General features: G+C 44.1%; 1 long non-coding RNA gene across 1 annotated transcript in view; it reads right to left on the bottom strand.

Annotated features, from left to right (window-relative positions):
- Positions 1-456: 456 nt before the first annotated feature.
- LOC149467753 (uncharacterized) overlaps positions 457-22,452 on the bottom strand; it is a 52,250-nt gene continuing 30,254 nt past the window's right edge. Inside the window, exon 2 of the long non-coding RNA XR_016311852.1 lies at positions 457-968. This is a non-coding gene — a long non-coding RNA (uncharacterized LOC149467753). The remainder of the gene's footprint in view (positions 969-22,452) is intronic.

Genomic DNA, 22,452 nt, shown 5'->3' with positions numbered 1-22,452 from the left:
CTCTTCAACATTTAGCCTATTGTGCTATATCCTGCAGACAGCAGACACACATACAATAAGCAGCAATGTTTTCTCAACATTCCCTTACATAATTATATCCTACTGCTTACACAAGTTGTAATGGTATTTCAACACCTAGGCATGCAAAATACAAATGCAAAGTGTTTACTGGACTGATAAAAAAAAGTTAAAGATACAGAGTCCTTACATGTCATACTGCCATGGCATGGCCCCATAGCCTGTAAAACAGTGCATATAGTCCAGCCTACATTGCCTGGCATTTAGTTTGGGCAGCCTGGGATGTCCACTGCTCAGTGGAGTGAGTACCTTACTGCCTTCCAGACTTTCTCCACGGCCACTAACACTGACTGCAGGCCTCTCCAAATCTCTGGTGTAATGTATCCATATGCATGTTGCCTCAGGTAGTTGTGAAGGATACAACAGCACAGCACGATGTTATCAGTTTTGTACATTGCCATATTTATGATGCTTAACAACAAACAAAATCTGTTGGACATTATACCAAAGGCATTCTCCACAACCTTCCGTGCCCTTGATAATCTATAATTGAAGATCTTTTGTTGCGCTGTTAGGTTATGCATGGGAAATGGTTTCATTATATGTTCGGACAATCCAAATGCATCGTCAGCAACTAAAACAAAGTTCAAGCCTTCAACTGTGTCCTCACGTGTGGGCAGGTTCAGATTTCCATTCTGTAGGCACTTGTAGAGTTCACACTGCCATCTGAGTTACGCCCATTTTTCCCAATATCCAAATATAGGAATTAATAATTCGCATTTACTATTGCCAGCATTATGATGATAAAAAAACCTTTATAGTTGGTAAAAAATGTGACGAAGTTTGGGGGTGGTGATATACACACGTTTCCCGTCAATGGCTCCTCCGCAGTGGGAAGGTTCCAGAAAATTGTTGCCAACCTCCATCCACTCAAGTGGGTTGCTGGGAAACTGAAAGGGAAGCCATATGGTATTATTGCATGTTATTTGAGCCATACCAATTTTACTATTTATGCACATGACAGTTTAAATTATATACTTATTTTAGTTACTGTGAAAGAAAAAAAAACAGTCATATCTGTTGACGTAATTCTTTTAAACAACTTACAATTTTTTTAAACCATTTACAATATTTACAATATTGATTATAATTAGAGATGAGCGAATCGAACATGGCGAAGTGGAATTCGTTTCGAAGATCAGGAAAAATTCAATTCGCGCCGAATCCGAAAATTAGCAAACTTCGGATGCACGAATCGAATTTTCCCAAAAATGGCGGCGACATGTGTGGCGACGGAGCGGGGATCTCTGGGAAGGCACGCAGACAAGGCGCGCTGACCCATAATGCATTCATTCATGACATGTGATCGCATTAGCCAATCAGCAGCCAGCCAGCCAGCACTGTGTAATGGTGCAGCTATAAATTGCGGCCATCTTAGAATTCTCCATTAGCCTCCGGTCATTCAAGAGAGACAGACCTGTCTGTATTAGGGACAGAGTTAGGGCCACAGAGACTTTAGGGCCACAGAATCGTTACTCAGGGACACAGAATCGTTACTCAGGGACACAGAATCGTTACTCAGGGACACAGAATCGTTACTCAGGGACAGACACAGAATCGTTACTCAGGGACACAGAATCGTTACTCAGGGACACAGAATCGTTACTCAGGGACACAGACTGTTACTCAGGGACACAGACTGTTACTCAGGGACACAGACTGTTACTCAGGGACACAGAATCGTTACTGAGGGACACAGAATTGTTACTCAGGGACACAGAATCGTTACTCAGGGACACAGAATCGTTACTGAGGGACACAGAATCGTTACTCGGGGACACAGAATCGTTACTCGGGGACACAGAATCGTTACTCGGGGACACAGAATCGTTACTTTCTGCTTCACAACCACTATTGAATTAAAGAGTATGTCAGACAACACGCAGAGGAGTGGCAGAGGAGGCAATGTTTCAGGAGCGAGCAGACGTGGCAGCAGAGGAAGGGGTCGAGGCAGCACTAGTCGCAGCCAGAGGCCAGTGCTCCCGGTGTCATCCAGCGGTCGTGTCTCCACCGACAACCCTGCCATCATCGATTGGTTGACTCGGTCGTCTTCCTCTTCCCAGGTCACCTCTGACACCTACAGCCAACGGTCGGTGGGTACGTCAGACACAACCGTTAGTTGGCATGGCCCGGGAGCAAGCCCACTGAAATCACGTGTCCTCGACCTGCCCCTGTCCTTTGGTGTTCCCTCACCAAGCGAAGTATCGCATGCTGTGGGCTCAGCCCCACTGTACAGTGAGGAAGAGCTAACAGAGGGCGGTCAGGAACGGGGGGAGACATCCGCTTCTTCAGCAGCCAGGCGAAGAAGTACTGGCGAGGAGAGTGGCTCGGTAGCCGGTCTAGAGACAGGTCTGTCTCCTGACCCACACGCAGCCGAGGGGGCTAGTAGTGACGCGGAGACCCTAATTGATGATGATGAGGCTGATCGCACTTGGCAGCCTCGTCGTCATCAGGCTATTGCTTCCGCATCATCAGGAGAAGAGGGTGCCAGCTTGCCAGCGAGCAAAACAGTCGGTGGGTTGCCCAGGAGGCACAGGGTCGCAGCAGTGTCAGTGGAGGCAAACGGCCACGGAGTAGAGCACCAGCTCCACTGCAGCCTACCACCACGGCCAGTAGTGGTGCCGGTGTGCACGGAGGAAGTAGCAGTCAGCCAGTGAGGAGTAGCGGGGGCAAAGTTTCCTACTCGGCGGTGTGGCAATTTTTCGTCAAGCCGCCCGAGGAAGTAAACGTAGCCGTATGTCGACTATGTGGCCAGAAAGTCAAGCGTGGCCAGGGGGCCCATGTTGGGACTACAGCGTTGCGTCAGCATATGCAGCGTCGCCATTCGGTGGCCTGGGAAAACCGTGATAAAGATACGGCGGTTCTGCCTGCCCCAGCCCCCGCTCCATCACCCGCTCCGTTACTTGCTCCGTCACCTGACGTCAATCGCCCTCTATCAGCCAGTCAAGGCTCCAACACCTCTGCTGAGGGGAGTTGTCGCTCGTTGGCATCTTCCGCTCGTTCAGATGCTCCTTCTCCTGCTACTCCTCTTCACGGATTCCATCAGCAGTCTTTCTTGGAATCCGTTTCCAAGAGACAACAGTTTGCGAGCACGCACCCGACGGTGCAGAAGCTGAACGTCCTCCTGTCCAAGTTGCTGGTGCTGCAGTCCCTCCCTTTCCAAGTGGTGGACTCAGCACCTTTCCGAGAAATGATGGCTTGTGCCGAGCCGCGGTGGAGAGTGCCAAGCCGGCATTTCTTCGCCAAAAAGGCAGTGCCAGCCCTGCATTCACATGTAGAAGAGATGGTGGGCCAGTCTTTGAGCATGTCGGTCTCTGCCAAAGTGCACGGCAGCGCCGACGTGTGGAGCTGTAACTACGGTCAGGGACAGTACATGTCATTTACGGCCCACTGGGTGAACGTGGTGCCGGCACAGCCGCACCAGCAACTTGGACAGGTCACGCCGCTTTTGCCTCCACGTTTGCACGTCCTTGGTCCAGCAAAGATGTCCGCCTCTACCACCTCTTCTTCCGCCGTGTCCTCAGCCGCCACCCCCGTGCCAAGTCCCATTACCCGACCGGCATATCACATGTGCAGGTCGCAACGGTGTCACGTTGTGCTGCACCTGGTATGCCTTGGCGAACGTAGTCACACAGGGGAGGAACTTCTGAGTGTAATGAACAGAGAAATCGACAGATGGCTGTCTCCGCGCAAACTGAAAATCGGAACCATGTTGACCGACAACGGAAAGAACATGGTGTCTGCTCTGCGTCAAGGAAGGTTGTGCCATGCGCCATGCATGGCTCACGTGTTCAATCTGGTTGTCAAGCGGTTCCTAAAATCCACCATCCCACTGCAAGACATCCTTAAAATGTCACGTAAACTTTGCATGCATTTCAGCCATTCCTACACCGCAAAGCACACCCTCCTTGAGCTGCAGCGGCAGAACGGAATTCCACAGCACCGCCTGATCTGCGACGTTGCAACAAGGTGGAATTCAACCCTACATATGTTAGACCGCCTTTACGAACAGCGAAAGGCCATCACCGATTTCCTGATGTTACAAGCGGATAAAGGTACTCCCCTGTGTAACTTAGATGTCAGCCATTGGCAGCTCATGCGTGACACCTGCCGCTTGCTCAGGCCCTTTGAGGAGGCCACGCTATTCGTGAGTCGGCAGGACTATGGGATGAACGACGTCATTCCTCTGTTGCATGTCCTGGAACAAATGCTGTTAACAATGGCTGGTCAGGGTGCGGTAGACGTGGCGCACAGATCTCAACGCCACATGACCCCTGTGGGGGCAGGACAGGAAGAAGAGGAGGAGGTAGAGGAGGACATTGGTGCTCAGGAATTATTGAGTGAAATGGGTGGTTTTTCCACTCAGCGGACAGGAGTGGAGGAGCAGGAGCATCTGGTAGAGGAGGAGGAGACAGAGGACCCAGACGCACCGTGGCAGTATGCTGTGGAGATGGAGGCAGGGAGTCCCTCGCATTCCTTGGCACAAATGGCCCATAGCATGCTCGCTTGCTTGCGTAGCGACAGCCGAATAATAACCATCAGACAGAGGGATGACTTTTGGCTGTCCACCTTGTTGGACCCTCGCTACCGTTCAAAAATGGTGGCCTTTTTCACACCTGCTGAGAGGGAGGCCAAAATAAAGTACTATAAAAACCACCTATGTAGTCAGTTGGTCTCTGCCTTTCTGCGCCAACGTCCATCCTCAGACACTGTGGGCCCTGTGCGCTCGCGTTCCGCTGCCATGGCAGCAGGGGAGGGGTGGGGTGGTAGGAGCAGTGGCAGCTCCACCAGCAGCGGCTGCCTCAGTCTGCAGTCGATGATGAGTAGCTTTCTTCACCAGCGCAGTGAGGAAACTACTAACCAGCCGCAGCAGCAGCAGCATCAGGTGGATCTGGAGCAGGACCTCAAACAACAGGCTCGGGCCTACTTGGACAGCACCCTGCCAACCGAGGTAGACAATCCCCTTGACTACTGGGCAACGAAACTTGACCTTTGGCCCCAACTAGCTGAATTTGCCCTTGAAAGGCTGTCATGCCCGGCCAGTAGCGTGGCATTGGAGCGCGTGTTTAGTGCGGCAGGAGGTATTGTAACTCCGCGGAGGACACGACTGTTCACCCAAAGTGTGGAGAGACTCACGTTTGTGAAAATGAATCAGGCGTGGATTAGTCTGGATTTCAAACCACCAGTTCCTGACACAACTGACTAAATCCGCCATGAATCATGCCCCAAACATGTTATTATTTTTAACATAGGCCTCTGTATGGCCTTCAATTTAAGCTGCTTACGCTTCGCCACTCTGCCATGGGCCCCTGTACCGCCTCCTTTTGCTGCTGCCAGGTCCAGAGTGTGTCATGGGTCCCTGTACGGCCTCCCATTGCTGCTGACTTCATCGCCAGACTCTGCCATGTGCCACTTTCAGGTCTCCTTACACTGTTGGTGGGTTCCATTTTGTGATAGGGTGCTGTATGGTCTTCCATTGCTGCTGCCTCCACCGCCACCCTGCGCCATGTGCCTCTGTCGTCTGCTCACGCTGCTGACGGCTTCCGCTTTTTAACCGAGGCCTGTGTTTGGCTTCCGAATACTGCTGCATCCACCGCCACCCTGCGCCATGTGTCTCTGTCGTCTGCTCACGCTGCTGACGGCTTCCGCTTTTTAACCTAGGCCTGTGTATGGCTTCAGAATAATGCTGCCTACACCGCCACCCTGCGCCATGTGCCTCTGTCGTCTGCTCACGCTGCTGCCAGGTCCATACTGATTCATGGCCCCCTGTACCGGCTCCTCATGAACGTGGTTCAGCGGGTTTGCATCACTTAACGGCAAATCGTTGACAAACGCTGGGACGTTCAGTGTTGTGCGCATTAAGCCAGACACCAAAGGGCAGCACAGACCTGTTATTACTCGCTCAAGCATGGCTGAACAAAACCAGTCTCTACCACAAATTGGACCCAGACCTGCCCAGGGTCTCGTAAGTAGATTGCACGGAGGAGTAGAGTTCGTTATTGGAATTAACTGTGAGGGACTTTTAAACCTAGGCCTGTGTATGGCCTTCAATTGAAGCTGCTTCTGCTCCGCCACTCTGCCATTGGACTCTTGATAGTTTGTCAACGATTTGCCGTTAAGTGATGCAAACCCGCTGAACCACGTTCATGAGGAGCCGGTACAGGGGGCCATGAATCAGTATGGACCTGGCAGCAGCGTGAGCAGACGACAGAGGCACATGGCGCAGGGTGGCGGTGTAGGCAGCATTATTCTGAAGCCATACACAGGCCTAGGTTAAAAAGCGGAAGCCGTCAGCAGCGTGAGCAGATGACAGAGGCACATGGCGCAGGGTGGCGGTGTAGGCAGCATTATTCTGAAGCCATACACAGGCCTCGGTTAAAAAGCGGAAGCCGTCAGCAGCGTGAGCAGACGACAGAGGCACATGGCGCAGGGTGGCGGTGGAGGCAGCAGCAATGGAAGACCATACAGCACCCTATCACAAAATGGAACCCACCAACAGTGTAAGGAGACCTGAAAGTGGCACATGGCAGAGTCTGGCGATGAAGTCAGCAGCAATGGGAGGCCGTACAGGGACCCATGACACACTCTGGACCTGGCAGCAGCAAGAGGAGGCGGTACAGGGGCCCATGGCAGAGTGGCGAAGCGTAAGCAGCTTAAATTGAAGGCCATACAGAGGCCTATGTTAAAAAGTCCCCCCAGCAGCAGCGTGGGGAGACGACTATTAGTCGTCTCCCCACGCTGCTGCTGGGGGGACTTTTTAACATAGGCCTCTGTATGGCCTTCAATTTTAGCTGCTTACGCTCCGCCACTCTGCCATGGGCCCCTGTACCGCCTCCTCATGCTGCTGCCAGGCCCGTAATCTGCCATGGGCCCCCGTACCGACTCCTCATGCTGCTGACAGGCCCGTAATCTGTCATGGGCCCCTGTACCGCCTCCTCATGCTGCTGCCAGGTCCAGAGTGTGTCATGGGTCCCTGTACGGCCTCCCATTGCTGCTGTCTCCATCGCCACACTCTGCCATGTGCCACTTTCAGGTCTCCTCACACTGCTGGTGGGTTCCATTTTGTCATAGGGTGCTGTATGGCCTCCCATTGCTGCTGCCAGGCCCGTAATCTGCCATGGGCCCCCGTACCGACTCCTCATGCTGCTGCCAGGCCCGTAATCTGTCATGGGCCCCTGTACCGCCTCCTCATGCTGCTGCCAGGTCCAGAGTGTGTCATGGGTCCCTGTACGGCCTCCCATTGCTGCTGTCTCCATCGCCACACTCTGCCATGTGCCACTTTCAGGTCTCCTCACACTGCTGGTGGGTTCCATTTTGTCATAGGGTGCTGTATGGCCTCCCATTGCTGCTGCCTCCACCGCCACACTGTGGCTCCACACTCTGGTTTTGGCCCCGTGACTTCCCAAATGAGTGAAGTGTGCGGTGATTCTAAGATCGACGGCACTCATCTGCATGTCATACTGACTGACAGTATTATTTCTCTTCCCCAGCAGACTCCAAGGGCATTTAAATTAAAGGTACAGTGTTCTGCACTAATATAAAGGCTCTCTGAAGCCTAGAAACACCCTTTTTACACGTTAAATTCGCAGCGAATATATTCGCCTCGAATCAAATTTATTCCGCGAATTCGGCGAATCAGCCGAATCGAATTTTTGAATAATTCGCTCATCTCTAATTATAATACAGCAATATAAACATGACATTGCAATATATAGGTGTAAATTTATCATTATATAGTTCCTTTAGTGCATCAATGAGAGCCTTGCAAGTTTCAAGTATTATTATTCCTAGGGCTTGTGGTGAAATTCCCGTAGTGAAGTTTATATTTTGCAGACTTCTCCCTCTCGCCATATAGTGTAGTATTGCTATCAGTCTTTGCTCCAGATTAATCGGTTTCCACATAGGAGTATCTACTTTCTGTATGACAGGTGTCACAATGTGAAGTAAAGCTTGGAAGCATTCATCATTCATGCGCAGGTGGTTCCTGAAATCATCAGGGTTATTTTCTTGCAAAAAGAGACATGTGCGAATATTGGTCTCTGTTTTGCAGCCATTGCTTTGACCATATTCTTTGTTTTCCCTTCTTCTTCTGCCTGACATTGCTGATGGTCAGAACTCCAAGTATAGCAACTGGAAGTGCAGAGTCCATGCAGAAGTCCATTTCGATTAATCGCTCGTGTACACAAAGGAAGCTACGTGTGTACACACTGATCACGAGGCAGCACTCAGAACCCTGGGCATGGTAAGCACAGGGGTCATACATACAGTGCATCACTTCCGATTCCACACTGCTATGTGGCTACGCACATGGCACATTCTATTTCATTGTATCAGATGTTTTGTATGAATATTATCGCTCGTGTATGCGATATGAGACTAGCATGCAAAAATTTTTTTAAAGAAAACTTGTACGATTTTCTCAATGTGTGTACAAGGCATAAGCTGCATTTTTTTTCATACCATTTTAGGCGAGTTTAGCTGTGTTTGGAGTGTGGGCAGTTTTTTATTTCATTGAAGTGTTTAGGCACGTTTAGACGTGTTTTGGTGCGTTTTGCCATGTTTTCTGTCAAAACAATCCTCTCCTGAACGCAATTCTTATTTTACTGCCTCTAAACTCTGCTGCTCCTAAACTCTGGTAAATGATTGTGTGCATGGACACATAGGCTTTTTTTTTAAGTTGAATTCAGGGGCATTGGCAAAAAAAATGCCAAAACCTCCTAAACGTGAGTCTAGGAGAAGCAGTGTACATGAGGCCTTAATCCTGACCACTGAACTGTGCATTACCTAATCATGGCCCATTAACTCTACATTACCTAATTGTGATCCCTGAACACTGCTTTATGCAATCCTAACCCCTGAGCTCTTCATTACTTAGTCCTGGCCCCAGCCCTCTGCCTTGCATTCCTAGCCTCTGAACTCTGTGTTATTTACTGCCGCCCTCTTAACACTGCTGTGTTACTTAACCACTTGACCTCAAAAAGGTTTTACCTCCTTCATTACCAGGGAATTTTTTGCTGTTCAGCATTGTGTCACTTTAACTGCCATTTGTTCAGTCATGCAACACTGTACAAATTAAATTTATATTTATTTTTTCACACAAATAGAAATTTCTTTTGGTGGTATTTGATTGCCAGTGGGTTTCTTATTTTTTAGTAGAAAAATGAAAAAATACCAACAATTTTGAAAAAAACACCCAATATTTTCTACTTTCTACAAGAAAAAAAAAAAGTGCCCCCTCCCCCAAAATCATTATCAAAACCCTTATCTTAACATGCAGTCTGGCAGGCCAGGAAAGGGGTGGACCAGCATACACACCCCCTTGTGATTCATACCAGGCCACGTGCCCTCAACATGGGGGTGGTACCTTGCCAGCTGATGAAGTCAAGGACTTCTTCCCAACAACCTGTGGGTTATAGGGGACTGGGGACAGGAGGCTGATCGTAATCTGGAAGCCCGTTTAAAAATAAGGGGGCCCCCATCATACTGGCTCCCCCCACATGAATGAACAAGGCATACTTAATACTACTCTGTTTATTCACAAAAAAACCCTACTCATTCAAAAATAGTAAATAAAGACACCACCTGTTTTTGTAACAAATGCTTTATTAAAAAAAAAAAATGTTCTACAATGAAATTCCATCATTAATCATATCGTCCAGTGATGTAGATCCTCATTCATCATGATGAATGACATCCTTCGACTAGCCAAAAAAAAATAATCTGCCAACCAGCCAGTACATCAGATCATGTCGCTTATCCCCTCACTTTATATTTTAATTGATCATAAATTGGTTGTATGCAGTTGTTCCTACCTAGATCATTCACATACGGCCACACTGCAGATCTCTTAGCCAATGCATAATTTATTAGACTTGCTGCTGGGCTTATTTAGGTTTTGTTGCGAAGTGGAAATGCCAATGCCTGGCTCTGAGTAGGGCTGGGGATGTACAGTATATCTGTTTTGTCTGTCTGTATTACGACAGCACATACACTGCACACGGGTACCCAGGTTGATGATGAGTAGTGAGCCTTTTCATCTTTTTATTACTGTACAAAGTAACTTTCCTTCATGCACTGCTTTCTGTAGTAGCTGACTTTAAATATTTGTCTCAGCCATCTGTCAAAAGACATTCCCCATAACATCTCTTATGGGTAGAAATGCTGTAAGCAGAAGCTAATTACAACAGCTGAGACGCCGATGACATATCATATCAATGTTCTAGCACGGCAGGACTTCGCCATCACTCCATCTGCTACCATAAAATGTAAGGTTATCTCTACTAGTATATACCTGTGCATGGTGTACTCCGATAAACTGGCTTTACCAACTGACCAATTTTGTTATGAAACTGTATAGATATGCATGAAAATTCACCTGATTCACATATTTAATGTGGAACTGAAGATACAGGGAATCATTTTAAAGCCCCCTTTGCTCCTCCCAATACCCACAATGGGTTAAGGCTAACAAAAATGATAACAAAAAAAATGTGTCCATAGCTTTTCCCCAGTTGAAAAGTTACATGTCCTTGCATAATTGTGCAGCTAAATACTTCTGTAACTTTTGTTGTCCCTTTCTCTGGAATTAAATTTGTTAAGATGCAATTTTAACCCAAAGGACTAAAAAAAAGATTGATGTGGTGCTTACTGTTTCAATCGGAAAAAAAAAAAATGTGTGTATTAGGCAATGAGCCCAAAACTGTGTGAGAAGACATAAGGCAGCCTTGTTGTTTTAAATTTCACAAGCCAGTAGTAATTTATTTTAAAATAGGAGACAGAACCAGCTTCCATTCCCACAGCCAGCAATGATCCTAGCTCCTGGAACATGGCTATAAACTTGGGAATGGCTATTACTATACTAGACCACCAATAAAAAGAGATCTGATAATGAGGCCTATCATATACCCCATCTCAGCCTATTTTATAAAACCAAATAAGAGCTGATTCACACATGTGCAGTGTGGATTGAAGCTCAGGTTTCACAGCTTATTGACATAATAGTTGTTCAGTGGTTCATGTCAGGTTTACATCAGGTTCAGGACAGGAATAGCTCTCCGGAATTTATCCTGTGTGGTTTAGAAACGGTTCCCATAGAAGTCAATAGGCTGTAATCCGCACCTGAACCTGAAGGCACTGCTCAGAAATCATACATGACTTTTTCAAACCGCACTGAATCCGCACCATCAGTGCGCCGGACATATGTGAACAGGCACCATAGGAAGTAATGTTTTTTACATGTCATGCGGATTGGATGCGGTTCAAACTGCATCCAATCCGCATATATGTGAACAGGGACTAAGACATGCTGTATACATATTTGTCTTCTCACAGAAGCAGGGTTTATGTCATATCGTAAATGTTTTAGCTAGCAGCAGAATGCAGAACTGACATGTCCTGGCTAGGCTAAAATCTATACATAATTCATAGCATCTGTTGGGATTAAATTTGGTTGATGATGATTATTCCACTGAAAGCAGAAGACCACTCCCATCAGTTTTAGAGTAAAATGCCCAATCTTGTGATGTGCTGCAGGGAACTGAGGTACATTACTTCTTTTTAGGAAGCTGCATTTCAAGACTAGGTCATGAGTGGCCTTGTTCAAAGTGATATGCTGCACAATAAAATATATGTATTGGGATTGTGGCATATGAGTTATTCGAAATAACAAGGCATTTAGAAAGCTGTATCCGGGAGTGGCAGCTGTACAATCCTAAACATTTTTTATATCCCCTCAGCCACACCTCAGACCTCTTGATTGTTCAACACCCTTATTGGGGTCTAAATACAGAGGAACTGCATCAGCAGTCTAAAGTTCTCCTTTTACAATAAAACAAAGAACCTCTACCCAGGTCTTTATTATTTGGGAGCCCCAAGTACTCAGAATCGTGGACCTATGCCAGAACTAAAGAATCCTGAATACGGCTGCCAGACTCATTCACCTTTCCAACCGCTCCATCTCAGCCACCCCCCTCTGCCAATCCCTCCACTGGCTTCTGATTGCACAACGGATCAGATTCAAAATCCTAACACTCACGTACAAAGCTGTCCACCATACTGCCCCGTACTACATCACTGACCTAATATCCAAGTACCGCCCAGCACGCACAATCCGCTCCTCACAAGACCTCCTTCTCTCTAGTTCCCTGGTCTCCTCCTCCCATGCCCGCCTCCAGGACTTCTCCAGGGTGTCACCCATCCTCTGGAACTCCCTGCCCCAACCCATCAGATTATCACCTACTCTCCTCTCCTTTAGGCGCACCCTGAAAACCCATCTCTTCAGGGAAGCCTACCCCACCCCCTGCTAACCTGCCGACCTCCTCCACTCTTCCTACCACTCCATCCCCCACAGCTCCTGTACCACTATCCCCTCCCTCCTAGATTGTAAGCTCGAAAGAACAGGGCCCTCGATCCCCTCATGTTTTGCATTGTATTGGTATTGTTCTGTCACATGTTCTGTCCCCCTTTGTAATGTACAGTGCTGAGCGAACCATTGGCACTTTATAAATACTGTATAATAATAATAATAATAATAATAACTCCAAACTTCTGTTAAAGTGATTGTAAACCTCAGACATGAAATATGAAAATAACATTTCCTTACATACTGTGCGCGTGTCTCCATCCAAAGCACTGAGTGTGATTTCTATGCTGCCTCATTCCTCTGCTATCAGCATGAGTCACTTCGGATAGGTTTTTCTGACACCAAGAGATGAAAAGGTGATGGGTAGGAGAGCTCCAGCACACAGCCTGTGACTGATAGCGACATTTCTGCACGATCTCCATGTGCTGTGAGAGGAATGTCCCTTTCCTTCAATCAGAGCTCAGAGCTATCTTCACTGAGATCTGCACTGTGTGTCTTCAAATCCCTGCCCCCTTGCTTTTCAGAGCTGAGAGATCCTGTGTAAATTCTGGACTTTGAACTGATGTAGAGGACAAATGGCTGCAGATAAACAGGTACGGCTTATAAAAGAGAATTTTTTTCATTCTCTTCTCTCATCTGAGAGTATTCACTTCACTGGGCATGTGTGAGGGTTTTCAACCATTTAAAGTACTTTCAATTCTTAATCCTCTTTACATTTTCTGTTGTGTCTTCTTTTCTACAGCACTGCTATAAAGTGCCCTTTAAATTTCACTGTCTGTTGTGACAGTGTGCATTACAGACATTTCTTGAAAGTCAGAATTGTTAACATAGATATTAGGAACAGTTTGTGTTTCCAATAAAAACACGTGGTGACAGCTGTTTGGATGTGCACCAGGTTAACGATGTTGTTAGCTGACCCCAGTGTCTGACTCAGACTCTCAGCCTGCTGGCGCTTAGATTGTGGTCCTCTGAGCTAGAAAATCTTTGTGCTGTTTGAGGCTGAGGGCATCATCGTTATGTAGTGGTGGCAGCACAATGAAATCGGATCTGTCGTTTGTCACCCGTTGGTGACAGTGGCTGGGATCTGACACCGCTGTAATCCCATATCGGTGGCAGTAGCTGCAATATGATTCGCTGTTGTTATATTGTTAATTTCCAAAGCTTTTAGTAGACATAATGTGGAAAACCTGGAAGATTTAGTCCTCTCTATTTGGACTACCTCCCAACTGGATCTCTTTTGGGGACTGTCTCTCTTTTGGAAACAAATCCCTCTATCCCTCTTTCCTCCTCAATTGTCAAACTTTTAAATCTGATGTACAGATATCTAAGAAAATGTAATATTCAACTACTAAACAGGTTAGTCTGCATTAATTCTTCTTCCTATTTCTTAATGATCTTGTTTGCTATTTTGAAAAGCAAGTATGAAAGAAAGGTAATGGTTGAAAAAAACACAAATCTGGGAATAACTGATTACTTTTGGCATGTACATACCTAATGTATGCATAACTGAGGATGTGGCAGGGGTGTTTCCATTGGAAATAGAAACAACACCTCCTGCCTCAGGGACCCAGATCAAGGGTGGGTGGATGGACCACTTATAGAAGTTCGTCCACCAATGGATCAAAGGTTGTGCAGCTCTTAACAAGGCTGGGAAACCAGTACTGCAGAGTGAAACAAAAAGAAAGCACACCAACCTTGCGCATTACCTCAGTACAAACTTGATTTTATTAAAGTGAGATATATAGTCACAAAGGAAGCAGTAAAACAAGCATGCAAGATCCTCAAAGGAGCATTAAAGTACAAGACCAGTGCGAGTCACATCAATGGGGGGAGACTCTCAAAAGTTCCGCTGACGTGTTTTGAAGGGGGTCCCTTCTTCCTCAGAGCTTTCTTTTTGTTTCACTTTGCAGGGGTGTTTCCATTGCCTAAATACATTGTGCTAGAAGGTGTCCCTCATTCTCATCTCAGAAAGTTGGAAGGTATGCAATTATTCCATCTGGGTTTGATGTGCCCTTAGTGTGGTTTTCCTTTTAAAAGCAAGGTGATGGTTGAAGAGGGTACAGTATTTAAATACAAATTGTGGTAGAAAGGTCCAGAAAAGTAAACGAACTTTGGCAGCAATGAAATGTCTATAGAATTGTTTTCTAAGTTCAGGAAATGTGTGCTCCCCCAATTATTATTATAAGTACTGATATAGCACTGTCAATTTACACATATATTATATATTCACATCAGTAGAAGCTGAATTTCTACAGAAGATGTACAGTACGGGGTACACATAATGTACGGTCTGTACCCTGACACCATACTGTACATTATATACAGATCATTCTGTACCCTGATGACACCATACTGTACATTAAATACAGATCAGTCTGTACCCTGATGACACCATACTGTACATTATATAAGGACCAGTCTGTACCCTGATGACACCATACTGTTCATCATATACAGACCAGTCTGTACCCTGATGACAACATGCTGTATATTATATACAGACCAGTCTGTACCCTGCACTGTACTGTACATTATATACAGACCAGTGTATATAACATACAGTATGGTGTCAGGGTGCTCAGTGAAGGGGGGGAGGTGACACCATGTTTTACAGCACCAGGTGACACCAACCCTAGTGATGCCACTGTGTTATACTCCCTATACTCTGAAGTATTTGGGTATTTCTTTTTCCTCCTGGGGGCTGAATAGAGCAATGGAGAGCAAAGGGAAGTAACTGTGTTCAACTATAGAAAACAACCCTAGAGCTTTGAAAAAGCTGATGATAAAGCTGGAAGCTTTACTGCTCTGACAATTCAGGGTTTGCTACTGGCCCCAAAATCTCATATTCCTATTGGCTGATCCCTAGGTTGAGGTACCTCACTGGTCAAAAGAAGCATCTATGTGGCAGGAAAGAATAAATGTCAGCACTATAAGGAAATGCTGAAGCATTTCTTACTAAAAACAGCCTGACATTTTACTTTATTGGCAGGCACTTTATATGTGCAGTTTTTTTCTTTTTTGAGACATCAGCAGGGGTTGATTTACAAAATGTATATAGACTGTTCACTTTGCAAGGGTATTAGAACTGATCCCAATAAATGGTGAAAATTAACTTTGCAAAGTTGACCCAATGACATGCAAAAAAAATGTTTTGCTTGCACATGATACATGATTGGAAGACAGAAGTCAACAGACCTTATTCACTAAGCTAAGGAAAAATTCCCTTGCAGAGTGAAAATTCCCTTGCAAAGTAAACAGCCTATTTGTGTTTAGCTACTTCCCTCCCAGCCTATAGTCAAATGACAGCCGGGCGAACCTCTCGACCCTCCGGGAGGGCGTCATATGATGTCCTTCCTGGATTGGGCTTTGCACATGCCTGCAGGGCCATGCTGTGGCAAGACCTGTCACCGGCTGTGTACCTCGGACACGGCCGATGACAGATCTGTGTACCGACCACGTTGCCAGTACCATGTGACCTGCTGTGACCAATCACAGCAGGTCACATGACAGTTGTATGCAATGGATGGCTTCCTTTCATGCCATCCACTGTATACAAGTGTGTCTAGCTGTGAATGGTCACAGTGATCACATGCACAGGCTGGGCCAGTCACAGCCCATCTGTGTCATGTGATTATCTGTGGCCAATCAAAGCTAATCATAATGAAAAAAGCTGAATGAATCGATTTCATTCAGTTAAATGCTTGCTTATAGCAAAGAAATGTTTTGCTATAAGCAATCAAATTGTGTAAAAAAAAAAATACTGATCACTTCCCCAAAGTAGTACAATGTTACTATGGTAACATTGTACTACTTTGGTCATAGTGTAATATGAAAATAAAATCTTAAAAAAGAGAAAAAAACATAATAAAAAAAATAATAATAATAATAAAAAAAAATAATTATCAATTTTTTTTCGTACTGTCACCAGTCTGTGTCCCTAATCAACACCACACCTGTCATATGATGATGCTGTACTGCACTGGTGACAGTATGCTAAAAAAAAATTGTGAAAATTATTTTTTTAATTTCTTCATTTTCCAAAAAATTATGACAAAATAATTACAACTTCAAAAAACTCACCATGCCTCTTACAAAATATGTTGGGCTGTCTACTTTGCAAAAAGGGGTAATTTGGGGGATATCTGTATCAATTTTCAGATATATACCATAGTTTGTGAACGCTATAACTTTTCTACAGACTAAATAATAAACACTGATTTGGTTTATTTTCACCAAAGACATATAGCAGAATACATCTTGGTCTAAATTTATGAAGAACAATTATTTATTTGCAAACTTTTATAACAAAGGAATGTGTGTTTTTTAAAAAATTGTAGGTTTTTTTTGTTAATTTAGCAAAAAAATAAAAGCCCCGGCGGTGATTAAATACCACCAAAAGAAAGCTCTAGTAGTGTGAACAAAATGATACAATTTTAGTTTGGGTACAGTGTTGCATGACCCAAACTAAAATTGCCCAATTGTCATTCAAAGTGTGAGAGCGCTGAAACCTGAAAATTGGCCTGCGCAGGAAGGGGGTGAAAGTGCCTGGTATTGAAGTGGTTAAATCAATCGTAGAGTCCTATTAAGTGAACCTGTTGATTTAGCACCAGTGGCTAAGCACAGCTATCGTTTAACCAGAAATGAATCAGTCAACTCACCACATGGATATATAATAAGCACTTAATGTGAAATCTCTGAGATGATGCACTTACTGAAGATCACATTTTATCTCTTAGAAATCCATCTGTTCTGCTGTATAAATGTCAGCCTACAAGAAAAGGGGATACTGGAGTGAGCAACTGAAGGATTTCCTGTGCCTAGAAAATCCTTTCTTACTCTTTGCCCTGTGCCAAATCCATTAAGTAGAAATAAGAGTGAGATCAGACTGAAGGGTTCCTTATAGTAAACAGCCTTTTGCTCATCTTCCCCTTTTAAGGACAGTCATTAGTGGTAGCAAAGCACAGCAGCTCACAGGCTGGAGAGGCTCTGGAGAGTGGAAGCAGGTGGGGGTGTTTATGCTGAAAGGAAACTGATAGATCTTGACCTATGTTTGTGCCATCTGGAATGAAGATATCAGGTCATGCGTTCTACTGCGAGAGAACAGTAACTGAGCCTGGAGGAAAGTCACACTTTCAGGTCTGTCATCTGTGCGGGGGCAGGAAGAGATGAGAGCTGTGTATGCGGATCCCTGAGGTGCTAATCCCCATGTCAGCAACATGAGAGCACATGGATGGGAAGAGCTTACCTGACCTCAGCAGTTGGACTCAGAAGAGAAAAGCTCTGATGATGAACCTTCTGGAGAAGATGTGACTAATGAGCTTTTCTTCTTCCAAAAAAATACATGAACCCAAAGACCTCATGAAAGAGATCCTTCTGACCATTGACATTACCTGTGTGCAAGTGAACCCACTGGTTGAAAAAAAATCTGCTAACATCCATAATATGCCATTAGCAGCTAGATGATTCAAAAATGTTAGCGTTAAAGAACTACAGAGATCCACCAAATTGGTCATGAAACGTGCCTGTATAACACTGGTAAATTTATTCAATGGCAGAATATGTAAAAAAAAAAAAATATTATTAACATTATTATTATTAGTAGTATTATTATAAGCACCACAAAATAACACAAACATTGTTTTAACTTCAAACTTTGAGAAACTTTACTAACCTAGCAAATCAAACTTTTTTTTAGGAACAAAGAACATAGCTAGAAAACCTATCACTGTTAGAGGATGGAATTATTATTTATTAATAATTATAGTTATTTATATAGCGCAGTTTATACAGCATTTTACAGACTGTAAATGAAAGCATTCTTTAACCTTATTGTTAATGTCATGCCTAAAGCTGGCCATACTCAAACCAAATTTCTGTTGACTCCTGAATCAGCAAAAATGTATGCCATGGGTGGCTTTGGTAACACCACCACGATTTTTCAGTTGATTTACATCAAAGGAGTTGGGTGGAATATTCTCCACCCAACAGCACCTGCATCCAATTAGATGCAGGCACTGTTTGGGTGTTCTGACAGCCATGGGTGCTGGCTATCAGAATACATTAAACAGAACTGCAGATGCAACAATCTATGTTGTTTAGTATCTGGGAAGAGAATGATTTCTCCGCAGGCTGAGGGAGAAAAATCTTGTAAATGTGTACGGTCAACTTTATAGTCACACCAGGCTCAAAGGACCCAAGGGTTAAGGAAACAAATATGTATTTTTTAAACTTCATCCAACTTGTGATAAGATAACAAATTTGATGTTAGAATAATAAGATTGATTATACTGGAGCTTTCTTTTCTTTTCCTTTGCATTCTTTTTCATTTTTGTGTGATAAAGTATACTTAATAGTTTTTAAATAGTTTTTTAAATAGACACTTGCAAAAAATGTTGGTAATTTTAGGTTATAGGTAACATTGATACATTTCATAATATAATACATGAAATATAGGATTTGACTGCACTACTGCTAATCAAAATACTTCTATAGTTATAACATTGTATTTGATTATATTTGATGAACTCACAAGTCAATAACACAAGCAGAATTGGCTGTGAACTGAACCTCAAAGGACTCATTTTTGGGTCAGGTATCATAGCGAACATCTGGTAGGGGACTGAAAACTGAGAATCTTCACACACAAACAGGGGCAGACTGACCATTTGGAAACTCGGGCACTGCCTGAGGGCCCAGGGTCAGTAAGGGGCCCCATGAGATGCCCCTGGTACCTTTTTCATAGGCTTTTTTGAATTTGGGCAAGGACACAGGGGCCCGGGCCCCATGATACCCTATTGCCCGGGGGCCCCATGAGTTGTCAGTCCGCCCCTGCACACAACAGAGAATTCCATTTTGAGTAGAGTATCCAAATATGTATCAAACAAGGTAATTCAGAATGTTGCATGACCTGTACTGGAAGAGAAGCACAATAAATTCCTCTTAATATGGCAACAATGGCTCAATTACCAGCCAGTCTTTTGTTTTGTTACATGGTTAACCCAACTATAATTTGGAAGGTCACCGTTTCTCCTCATACCTCCTGGGATTTCGGGAACCAGTTGAATGTCCCCTGTGGCAAAACGCTCTTGCCTTCCCCTTCATTCTGCCCCTCTATTTGTCTTTCCTCCTTTGTTTTTGTGGTCTCTTCCCCACTTGTCTTTCCTCGTTTCAGTTTCGATTTCTCTAGCTAAACCCATGTGAATCTCTTTCACGAGAAGTGGTTGATATTCGATATATATAGGATTAGCACATTGATTGTTTATCCAAGGACACAATCACTGGCTGTAAAATATGGGCCAATGTTATATGACCCTCGTATTTCATGGTTACCCCAATTTCCATGCTGTTCTAGACTCTTCGTTGTGCACACTTATGCTAAGTATTACTCTGTGCACCTATATCACCCATACAACCCCTGTGCGGGTATATCGTAACATCTCTTTTATTTGAAGCTTCTTTTCAATCTACTCTTTACACATCGACACTAACCTATGTTTGTGACTTGATGTTTCAAGTTTTTTTGGTACCATGTTGTATGACAGAGGTCTGGAAAAAGGCCTGCATCATGAATTCATGAATAACAAATCTTTAAGTTCCTAAATTAGAAATACCCCTAATACTCTTAATGGAAATATATTTAAACCTAACCTTTAATTCTCTCACAATTGTCTTATGTCTTCTGCCTGTGCCCAGATAAGGATCCTGACTGCTTTGGAAAGCTTACCTCTAAAACATTCTCCGCAGTGTAACATCATATGTGAAAAACTATTAACAGATCATTAAATGCAGAGAAATATTTATTGAAACCTTGTCAAAATCACCAGCCAGCATCAACCTGATCTACAATTTGGCATACAATTTACATTCATTCCATTTCTTAAAAGTGCGTCAGAGTATCAGTATTAGATGTATAATATAAATTAAAATGACCAGTTCCACGCATTGACAAAATAATATGGAGTAAAGGCAATGTGTTGTGGGGTTACTGGAAAAGTAAAGAGTCATGTATAAAACCATTTAACACCCCTGGATATACATGAATGGAGCCTGCAGGCACTGAAAATTGGTAACATAAATGAACCCATGTCTATTACCTGAGACACTGTCCATATTTACTGCTCCAGTTATACAACAGACTAAAGCAGGGGTGTCCAACCTGCGGCACAATGGCCGCATGCAGCCCAAGATGGCTATGAATGAGGCCCAACACAAAATCATAAATTTACTTAAAAATTTGGATTTTTCTGAATTTATTTGTAAAACTGCTTTTACACTTAGCGAACACGCGGCCAAAGAAAAATAAGACAGTGTCTTTTTACTTACTCATGTCTTCAGTTTTCGACAACACCTACTGTATATTTGTGAGCAACTATTTCCAAGGATGAAGCACACAAAGGCCAAAATTAGAACCAAAATATCTGATGAGCACTTGAGAATTAATTGAGAATTGCTACTAAATCTGTCGAACCAGATACTGATGCATTAGTTTATCAAATATCACACTAGTTTTTTTAATTTTGTAATGAAAAATATTACAAAAAATTAAGATGTATTACTCAGATGGGTACATTATCTATATCAGTGATCTTTAACTTGTGATCTGCTCAACTTTTTCTGTTCATCAGCTATCCTTATCGTTAGCATATTTTATGTGTGGCCCAAGACAATTTCTCACTGGACACAAGTTTGGACACTCCTGGAGTAAAGCATACTTCATGATAGTGAAAAGAATAGGGAAAATAATCGCTAGTAAGAGATTTCAGTAGTTCTTTTCAGACCCATACCTTTTACTGCATAGAACTGGTCTGGTGTAGATGAAACAGGCCACAATATAAGCACATGTAAGCACAGAGAATCCATTGGCTTAAAACTGTAAATGTTTCTATAATTTGGCACAGTCTTTTTTGTTTTGTTTTGCAAAGAATACTTTATGGTAGATGTGCTGCTGCAATATCATGAATTTTTTCTATAATATACATATTGAACATTTTGGCAAAAAGTTGACATCTTCTTTATCTAATTTTTGTGCTCAGGGGCAGACTGACAACTCATGGGGCCCCTGCGCAATAGGTGATCATGGGGCCCCTGTGTCCTTGCCCAAATTCAAAAAAGCCTATCTCATGGGGCCCCCTACTGACCCCGGGCCCTTGGACAGTGCCCGAGTTTCCAAATGGTCAGTCCTCCCCTGACTCTGCTTCTACTTGATTTTTACTTTTTAAGGGTGATCTTCAGGATAACAGCTAGATAGATACATGAAATATGTATATGGGAGCTGTTTTACCTACCGAAGGATTTGAATTCCTCTCCAAACTGTTCTAAGATTTACACAGCCGTTTTAGACTGCACAGCCAGCCTGGTGACCTAACAGAATTCTACTGCAGTTAAGCAACATAAATAGGTCATCTTCCCACCTCCACCCTGAGACTGAACAGTGAAGGAGCAGCAACAGACTGATGAGATCACCTCTGCAATCTCCTCCTGTCAGCATGCCTCCTCTTGTGTCAGCATGTCTCCTCTTGTTAGCACATGCAAACAACTGATTGACCTCACATACTGCCCTTCCCTATCCAGGTCTGAGTGCTGCTTATCCAGTACACAGACGTATAAACAGCTGAAACCAAGTTAAATTCAGGTAGTAATTGTAGTTGCATGTTGCGTGAAGTAGTTGCATGTTCTGTGAAGTGAACACTGGTTACCTTCACTATTCTTGACCCAAGCCTGGATTTCCCATTACGTAGGCCTGTGTTTATAGGTGGCAAAGATAAAGAGCAGCCAAAACTTTTTTGTTTTATATAGAGTTAGAAAAGTATCAAACCCATGTAATGTTTTTTTGCCACCCATCTCCCTGCTAGGTAGATTCACCCTCCTATTTTTCTTGGTGACCATTGTCACATAGGCAAAAAGTGATGAGATATCCACTTTTCTGGTGTGGGTACATATTTCACTTTTGGTTGATTCTCCAGGACAAGAAGTGAAGGAAAATCTCCCCAAGGGGAGACAGGGTAAAATAAACT

This window comes from Staurois parvus, unplaced genomic scaffold (assembly GCF_062004578.1).
Source record: "Staurois parvus isolate SC_StPar_1 unplaced genomic scaffold, SC_StPar_1.0 ptg000102l, whole genome shotgun sequence".
In the NCBI taxonomy this organism is placed as follows: domain Eukaryota; kingdom Metazoa; phylum Chordata; class Amphibia; order Anura; family Ranidae; genus Staurois; species Staurois parvus.
This window is presented reverse-complemented; position numbering and strand designations above follow the sequence as displayed.